Source organism: Ursus americanus, chromosome 28 (assembly GCF_024610735.1).
Source record: "Ursus americanus isolate L20-20 chromosome 28, mUrsAme1.1.p, whole genome shotgun sequence".
Taxonomy (NCBI): Eukaryota; Metazoa; Chordata; class Mammalia; order Carnivora; family Ursidae; genus Ursus; species Ursus americanus.
This window is the reverse complement of record NC_142154.1, coordinates 5,006,761-5,015,780: the sequence shown is the minus strand read 5'-3', so window position 1 is coordinate 5,015,780 and position 9,020 is coordinate 5,006,761. Positions and strand designations below refer to the sequence as shown.

Below are 9,020 nucleotides of genomic sequence, written 5' to 3'. Positions count from 1 at the left end.
TGTCTTTTTTAAGGCTTAGAAATTTGTATATATTTATAAAACCTGCAAAAGGGAGCATTACACGTGGGGCCCGCCCCAGAGATTTCCAAGAACACCTCTTCTGTGGCATTTGTAACATAGAAGACTTTTTGGAGGTGTAACCCCAGGGTTTGCCCCTGTAGCTGAGAACTCTCACATCCACCGCCGTTCCCAAGAGTGGGTCCTGCTGTCCCCCGCCCCACGCCCATGCAAGCATGCTCCCAGAGCCACAGGAGAGCCGGGACGGCTGACCCAGAGGAAGTCCCCGGAGGCTGAGCCAAGAGCCCTCTCTGTCCTGCGGATTCTGTGAATTCAGAAGTGGGACACCTGGAGACGGGGTCAGCTAGTAGAGGCACCAAACGTGTCAGGGTCATGAAAAGAACCGTCATGGTTCAGCAGAGATGAGAAAGCCGCTCTGCAAAGAGGGAGAGAGGAAAAGCAGATGCTCTGGGCAAGCAGAGAGGGGAGATCTCGTGCCCTCAGAGAGGCCAGCTGGCAGACACCTACATGGACCAGGAGACAGAGGGACAGCAAGACAGAGAGAGACAGACACACAGACCAAGAAGACGAAGGGACAGAAGACTGGCCTTGGCTCCCCACACATCCCCCTCCCCGCGGGCCTGGCTCCTCTCTGCCAGCATCCCCGAGCCGGCCCCGCCACCAGCGGGCACTTCATCCTTTTCTCCTAACCTGATGGATGGGACTCTGTCCCTTTCAGTACAGTCCCTGGGTGAGTCAGTCACCAGACAGTGCTTGGCATGGAAGGGAGCTGGGGCTGCTGTTTTGTGTCTGTTCTGGTAATCTATTTTTATCCTTTTTTGGGGTGGGGTGGGGGGTGGGGGGAACACTCGGTGCTTTCTTTCCCCCAGAGGGCTGGGAATTAAGCATGTCAGTCAGTATAATAAAACTCCCCAAATATGTCTCTTTGTTCAGACAATGGTATTTTTCCCCTAGTCATTAAGTCTGTAAGAGTGACACTTAAGTGACTGGGTTTTTATTTTTGTCCCCAAGGTACAAAAAGTACTGCTTACTTTCTTACTGTGTACAGGCGGGTGATGTGTCCAAGGCGAATGTTCCGGAGTCTCGGAGAGCCGGGAATGGTTGATCTGTGTAGAGATCTGCCCTGGTCACCACGTCTGCAGAGTCAAAACCCCACAATGACACGTTTTGAGACATCTGCCCACCAGCTTGTAGCGCATAGTGGGTACTCAACAAACACATTTGAAAGGGTGGGCAAGGGACGTACACATGAGGGCTGTGGATGGAACGAGGCCACAGCGGGCAGGGGAGGAGGAAGGAGAGCAGGGGGCTGAGGCCCTGGGCTTCAGGGGTGCTCTCTCCATTGCCTTTCCTGCTCTGCAGGCATGCTGAGGTTGGGCGGGGGGCAAGCCTCTGCTCGCCTCTGGTCTGGCTTACCTGGAAGAGCATAAGGCTGGTCCACGTCCACAGGGGCTGAGCTCTGGAGGGAGGCCACAAGGGGTCCTGGAGAGGCACCAGCCTGCCCGTCCCACCTCACAACGAACACAGACATGCTGGCTGGATTCTGATGATGTCATCACCATGAAGCCCTCCACGGCCTCCAGGGTCCCTGCCCCAACTCTGCCAGGGTGAACGGGTGCCCAGCCTGAGCCTGCCCCAGGGCACAGAGTGATCACAGGTTCTGGGAAGACTGTCTTGTGAGTCACCACCCAGGGCCAAGGGGCCTGCAGTGTCACAGGGCTGTAGCTGCCTGGAGTGGGCCGTGACCTCCCCAGTGGACCTCCAGGGAGGGTCGAGGCTGCCCTGCCAGGCCCACCAACGTCCTAGCGGCGAGGCCAACCCTGCTCTGTGCATTGATTCAGTCTTCCTTCACTTGTCACTCCAGGCCTGGGAGAAAGAACAGGGTGGGCAGGGCTCAGAAGGTGTTCCCAAGGCGAGGCGGTGAGGCGTTGGTGGAGGGAGGAAGTGCTGTCCCTCTGCAGGTGGCCCCAGGAGGCCAATTTTCCTTGTTCGCATTGGAGATTTCCTCCCATTGTCTTCTGAGCTTCAGGAGTCCTGGGAGCCTCTCATTCCCTCAAGGACTCTGTGATTTTCATTCTATTGTCTCAGGTGGTGACTGTTGCCCTGTGAAGTTCAAAGCTGTCTTGGTTATCAAGATTTTGGAAAATATCAAGACTTTGGAAAATTATTTAACTTTGTGTTTGCTGCTTAAAATTTGGGAGAAGTCTTTATTTTTTTCCATCAAGTTTAGGGATCTCACTAAGTTGTATCTGAAGGTTAGTGGGCTTCTCATTTTAATTAGTGCAAGATGACCTGTCTCAGTTCATTATAAAGTCTTTCATTTATTTAACAAATATTAAAGGCTTACTATGAGCTAGGCACTGTTTAGGGTTTTGTTTGGTTGGTTTTTTATAAGATTTTATTTATTTATTTATTTGAGAATGAGAGAGGGCACAGGTGCAGCATGGGAGGGGCAGAGGCAAAGGGAGAAGCAGACTCCTTGCCGAGCAAGGAGCCCAACTCGGGGCTCGATCCTAGGACCTGAGCCGAAGGCAGATGCTTAACCCACTGAGCCCCTCAGGTACCCCTATTTGTTTGTTTGTTTGTTTGTTTGTTTTAAAGTAAGCTCTGGGCCCTACATGGGTTTGAACTCAGGACCTGGAGATCAAGAGTCACATGCCCATGGGACTGAGCCAGCTGGTGCTTCTGGACGAGGCACTGTTTTAAATTCTGGGGAGACAGCCGTGAAGAAAACAGACAAGACTCTCTGCCTCTGTGTGTGTGTGTGTGTGTGTGTGTGTGTGTGTGTGACAGACAGCAGGTGGCGGGGAGAGAGGAGGGAAAGGTGCAGGAAGGGAGGAAGAGGAGGAAAGACCGAGAGGGAGAGAGAAAATAAACACATTTTGATGATTGATTCTGTTCCACTTGATTTATTCAGAAATTTCAGGGACTTTTCTGTTCCCCTGTATGTTCACACTTTCTCCTGGAAGTCTGGCACGGTCCCCAGCTTTCCTTCCCTCTCTCCAGTAATGTCCCCCACACGCCACAAAGGTTTCTCTTGTCTCTCTTCTGTTTTATCGTCCAGCCTCCTGTAATCCTATTAACCGTAGCTTCCGTGACAAGCTGAGGTGATGGCCCCCAGCTCCCCTGCACTGTCCTTGTCTCACCCCACCCCCACAATAGGTAAGAGCTGTTTTCTAAAATCTTCTTTCCATTCATCTGAGAGATCTATGTAGGAGAACAGGGTCATCAACAAGATTTCACTGCTTTCTCCTTCGACTTCTGCGCTCGGGGCTTTCTCGCTGGAATCAGGTTCATTTTCTTGCTCTTCTATTCAGACTTCTATTCAGATTTACACAATTCATGTGTAAATCCAGTAAGAGCAAGTGGATGTTTAAAAACAGCACCAAACCTCGTAATATGTATGTGTTCAAAAGGGAAGAGAAAGAGGAAAACAGAAAGCGGGGTGGGGGGAGGACAATGAAGGGAGGGCCGAGGCCCTGCGTCCCATGGTGCTCGGGGCCCCTCAGGGAGCAGCAGGAACAAGGTGTGATGGGACCCCTGTGCCTCTGAGGCTGTGAGCATTGCACGTGTGCTCTCCCTACCACACGCCCCACAAGGCAATCCAGCCGGGCCTGCTGCTCCGCCAGGGAAACATCCATCTGGCCCCACTTAGAAGGGAAACCGGCTGCCCTGGATTTTTCCTGGGTGATGCGGTACCGGAGAGAAATTTATGGTAACATAAGGGAGTTTCGTGAGTAACTGACTAGACGGCACAACGTCTTACACGGAGACTCTAGAACCCCATCCTCAGCTGAGATGTGACCTCACTGTACTAGACACGTCACCACCCCACACACACCTGGGATCTTGCAGCCCCTTCTGACGGACTGACGCCGGCAGACACCTCTCCCCAGAGCCTCCAGTTTACAGGCCCTCCTGACAAGGGATGGCTTGGTACAAATAGATAAGATGACCGATTGGATTCCTCCTCTTGGAATCCGAAATTGGGAATAGCCAAAGACTAAGGCAATTAGCCATAGGAGCTGAGGCTTGAAAGTCACGCACTGCCATTTCTGCAGGTCACGTGGGAGGGGACGTTGTGCACACAGTTCACTAACCTGACTCAGCCTGGCTCCCGGGATGTGCCAGGCACCGTTCTAGGTACTGAGGATGTAGAGAGAAACAAGGCCCCTGTTCTCACGGCACTCACCCAGAGGCAAGCAATCAGTACGTGAGCAAGCTGGTCAGAGAGTGGCAGCAAGCCCTCAAGCTTTGGAGCAAAGCAAACTCTTTCACAAGTAACCACTTTCCTTTGGAGAAACAGCTCTCGGCTGGCTCCTGGGTTTTGCAGTTGTTTGTAAGTGTAAGCAGGAAAGGAGGGCTGATGATGAGGTGAAGAACTGTGGAGGATTATGTCCCCAATTCACTTTGGCCTCCCCGAGCCATGGAATACTCCTTCTTGGTTTCGAGAATTCCCCACCTTATGAACTCACAGCTCCCCGGGGTGGAAGCCAGGTCAGTCCCCCGTCTTGCTCCAGATGGGCCAGAGCAGGTGACACAAGATGCCATCAATCAGAGGGACCTGCGTGAGGCTAAGGGACACTGAGAAGCAGGTGCCAAGGAACCTTCTCTGGAGGATACAGCAGATCCATCTGGCTCCCAGTGGCGGCAGCAACGGGTGTCCCCATGGTGGTCTCCAGCTTCAGGTGCCCACCTGGGCAACGGCGGTGTGTGTGTGTCTGTGTGTGTGTGTGTGTATGTGTGTGTATGCGTGCGTGCAGCGGGGCTCATACAAGGACTGATCCATGCAAATACCAACCTACATGTTGGTAGGTTCTCCGAATGGGCCATCAAAAGACTCTACCAGCACCTAATGACCACGGCATACAGGAACACCCCTTTCCCTCTGCCAACACTAGATATTATCAATTTTTAAATCTGCATTTCTCTGATCCCTAGTGAGCATACATGTCCCTTCTCAACTAGCAGCCATTTGAATTCTCCTGTGAGTTGCCTGTTCTTATCCTTCGACCATTTGTATATTGGAATATAAAGCTTTATATGTGCTATAAGGGCCTCTCTGTATTTTAGGGTCTTTACATATGTTGCACCTGTTGTCTGTACGTTATCTTTTATCTTGAAATGGTTTCTAGCGCTACATAAGTTTTAAATTTCTGAGGCCGAATTTGTCCATTTTTCCCTTTGGGGTTTCTGGATTTTGTGTCTTGCTTTAGGAAGGTTTTCCCCACTCCAAAAATGTAAAAAATATATTTTATCATATTTTCTTCCAGTCCCTTAAATGCCATTTGCTAGCTCCTGTCAAATTGCCCTCCAGAAGGGTTGTGCTGATTTATACCCGCCTGTTTGCCCACAGCCTCACCAGCCCTGAGCTCTGCAGTCTTTCCAAATCTTCGCTAATTCTGAACCACCGGTATCTCCCTGTTTTAATTAGCATCTCTTAATTAAGAGTGAGGTCCAGAACCTTTTTCATATGGGTATTAGTTCTCTCTACGTCATTCTCTGGGAACTGCTGGATCCTATCTCCGTCCCAGTTTTTCAGCTGGGCGTTGGCCTTTATCTTATTGATAAAGGGTTCATTGTTTACAAAGGAAATGAGCCCCATGTCCCACCCCATCCCTCCAGTTTGTCCTTCTCTCTCTGCTGTCCGCTAGAGGCTGTCGCCAGCTGCTGGGCGAGGTGGATGGGGGAGGAGCAAGCCCTCACCACACCACACCTGTCACCCGGTCAGCTCCCAGGACCTCACTCCCCCCACACCCAGTGCACCCCTAAAGCCAGCCCCCTCCCTTCCCGGCACCCTCTCTGAACATTTAAGTTTAGATTTTTACCTTCAATTCAATCCCATCTGTTCGCCTTTCATTTTCTACCATCCTTCATTTCTCATCATCTCTGATACTGAAGGATATCGGTTTGCAGTTTCTAGTCCTATGACAGAGCCTTTAAATACATATCTTCTGGGTCACGTTTGGAGGGTGGGGTTGGAGCGCAGAGGTCAGAACAGGTTCTCCAGCAGCCATCTTGACGCCAGCTCGCCGCGTTAACACTGACGCACTCTTACAACGTGGTTCTCTTCCTGTTTCTTGTGGGTGGCAATTTGATTTTCTCTTGTGCATCAACTGGACTAAAAAAAAAAAAATATATATATATATATATATTTTAAATGTTCTCCAAGTTTTCAGGTCTGGAATCATGTCACCTGGAAATAATGATCATCTTACCACAAAACATTTTAATAAGCCACAACACACATTCACACAAACTACATGACCAGGCAGACCATTTTGAATTGGAGAAGAGAAAAAAAAATCAACTTCTGGACCAGAGGCTGCTGATCGGCATGGGGGCCGTAAAGGTGCATAAGGGCAGTGGGAGGACACCAGGGCCGCTCTTTGCAAGCAGCAGTCCCATCTCTGCTTCGCATTCAATCTTCAGGTACGGCTTTTTAGGGCAGTCACTTATATTAATGTTGGTAATCAACAGATGTAACAATAATATTCACGATTGGTCAGAGGCATCGCTCAGGCTTCCTTGAGCGTGGGCCCACAGGCATGTCGGAAACGCTGGGCGCCTTCTCGTCCTCTTCTTGTGCTTTTCTCTCTTGGTTTGTTTTGTTTTGTTTTTCAGAGAGTGAGAGATGGGGGTGGGGGGGGCAGAGGGCAAGGGAGAGAATCTCAAGCAGGCTCCCCGCCCAGCACAGAGTCCCACACAGGGCTCCATCCAGGACCCCGAGATCACGACCTGAGCCGAAACCAAGAGCTGGATCCTTAACGGACTGAGCCACCTCTTTTTTGGTTTTTAATTCATCGTTTCCCCTCTCTGCATTTGGTTCTTTCAAAGTCTCTAAGTCTCCCCTGCACCTTGCCCTCACCCTTCCCTACCTGCTTCTATGCCTTCCGCAGTGTGTTCCACAGAACGTCAGTCTCACGAGGTGGTCCCACCAAAAGGACTCCGGCTCAAACACATTCCAGAAACGTGGCCTTCCGCGTCCTTCCGCGTCAGCCTCCGGGAAGCCCTTCCGTGAGACAGGTCATCCCTGCGCGTGCGCGGCCAGCAGCCCGGGCCTGCGGGGAAACTCGTCCGTGCATCCCTCATGAGCATTCCCCTGAGCCGGTGATTGCCAGGCCTTGCCGGGGAGGTGGCGAGAGGTGTGTGACAGTGTGACACTGGGAATTCCCCAGAGCTGGGCCAGGGACAGCTAGAACCTGGAGCAGGAAGTGAGGTGTCTCGCCAGCTCCCACCGCCACCGCCTGATCCAAAAGAGTAAGGCAAGGCAGGGACAGCTAGGGGAGGACAGGTGGCAGGACAGCCATCCAGGCCGGGGACCAGACGGAGCTGCAGCGATTCCCACTCAAGAAGCACAGTCTCGGTGAGTCTTCACCCCAGGGCCCCTAGGAGGCAGTGGGTGGGGCAGCACACACTGGGAAGAACTGCTGAAAAACCAGGCAGGATACTGGCCGCTCAGGGGCCTCGGAACCTTCCCTCCAGGGCACTGCCATGAATGGGGCTCAATTTCAGTGACTCTCAGACTCTGTCTCTTCCGTTCAAACGTCAAACTCCCCGGAGAGAACATCTGATAAGGCAAGCATCACCAGGGGCCTGGGGCTGCACTGGCCTGGCTTCTGGAAGGGGGGTTCCAGCAGACTCCAGCCTGCCAGGCTGCCCTGCAGTAAGGCCAGCCCGGGCAAGGTGCAGGGCTCATGGAGCGCAAAGAAGGCCCCGCGGAAGCCGGCTGAGGGAGAGTCAGGACTTACCAGGCCAGGCTTCGAGCAGATGAAGACTAAGCATCCTCTGAGTCCGTGCGGGGCTCCGGAACCGGGAAAGAGCTGAGGGTGGCCCCTGCGCCCTGGCCAGATGGGCGAGTCACCCCAGTGCCTTCGGGAGAGGGGGTGGAGGCCCAGCCAGGACCCCTCCGTGTGCTGAGAAAACTCTGTGTCGTGCTCCTTGTAGAGCGTGAGCTTGGTCTTCTCAACAAATCCTTCTGTTGTGTTTCTGGAGTCTAGGAGAAAGGACCGGTTTAATAAAAAGAATCACAGCCAACATGACAGGTGACAGCTCGGAAGCGCTCACTAGGGCAGCTGCATCCCTGTTTTCCAGCTGCGGAGACTGAGACCACCTCCTTGGCCAGCTCCACAGCCAGGATGGGTAGGGACGCGTGCGAACCCAGGTCTCTGACTGCAGAGCCCATGAACTCGGCCCCGGAGCAATACCGCCTGTAGACCTTGTTCCTTGTGCACAAGCTGACCACACGTTTCCGCTTGCCAGTCCCTGCTTATGCCCAAGGAGCGGACATGCTCTGGCACCAAGCCCACATCAGGCTCTGTCCCAGCACAGTTACTAACAGCGCCTCCTGTCACTCTCACCAAGCGTCCTGATTTGGATGATAACTTTGAAGGAAACTAGGTTAGCTGGAACCTAGATTATCCCAGCAAGACGCTGGTGGGCAGAGCTTGGAAAACCAGGTCTGCAGCTGCCCCTCACTAGCCCAGAACTCTGGCTCCCATGCCCAGTCACCTGGGGCAGACGTCACTATGTTAGTGAAGGCGCCATCACTGCCCCCTGGATATTTGAGCGCCTTTGCAAACTGGCCTTCTGAGATTTCTATGACTCCAAGGCTCTTCGTTTGTCCCCACCCCTTTAATATGAACTTACCAGATCTTCTCCCTGTTTCCATTCTCGAGCCTGGCTAGGAAAGAAGCCGTGTGGTCACAATGCTCCCGGGGAGGGCAGCTGTGCTCTGAGTGTCCCCACCCCCACCTCCCTCTGCACCCTGCAGTAGATAGCAAAGCTTGGGGCTTCTGAACCTTTCTGTCCAATTTTCAGATCTTGGAAGCAGAGGACTTGGGCTCTCCACTCAGACTGAGCTGTCCTGGGGAGGGTCCAGATGGGAGTGATGACTTTGGGTGCCATTTAGTTGGGCACTGGGTTGTCAGAACTGGTTAAGACACAGTGTTCACCTCAAGTGTCTCATAGACCAGAGGGAAGGCAGACGCTACAAGATCAGC

General features: G+C 52.6%; 1 long non-coding RNA gene across 1 annotated transcript; it reads right to left on the bottom strand.

Annotated features, from left to right (window-relative positions):
• Positions 1–934: 934 nt before the first annotated feature.
• Positions 935–6,132, bottom strand: LOC148107547 (uncharacterized). Its single transcript, XR_015722039.1, has 3 exons — positions 5,847–6,132; positions 1,435–2,121; positions 935–1,154 (listed from the first exon to the last, which is right to left on the bottom strand). It is a non-coding gene; the product is annotated as an uncharacterized LOC148107547 (long non-coding RNA).
• Positions 6,133–9,020: the final 2,888 nt, after the last annotated feature.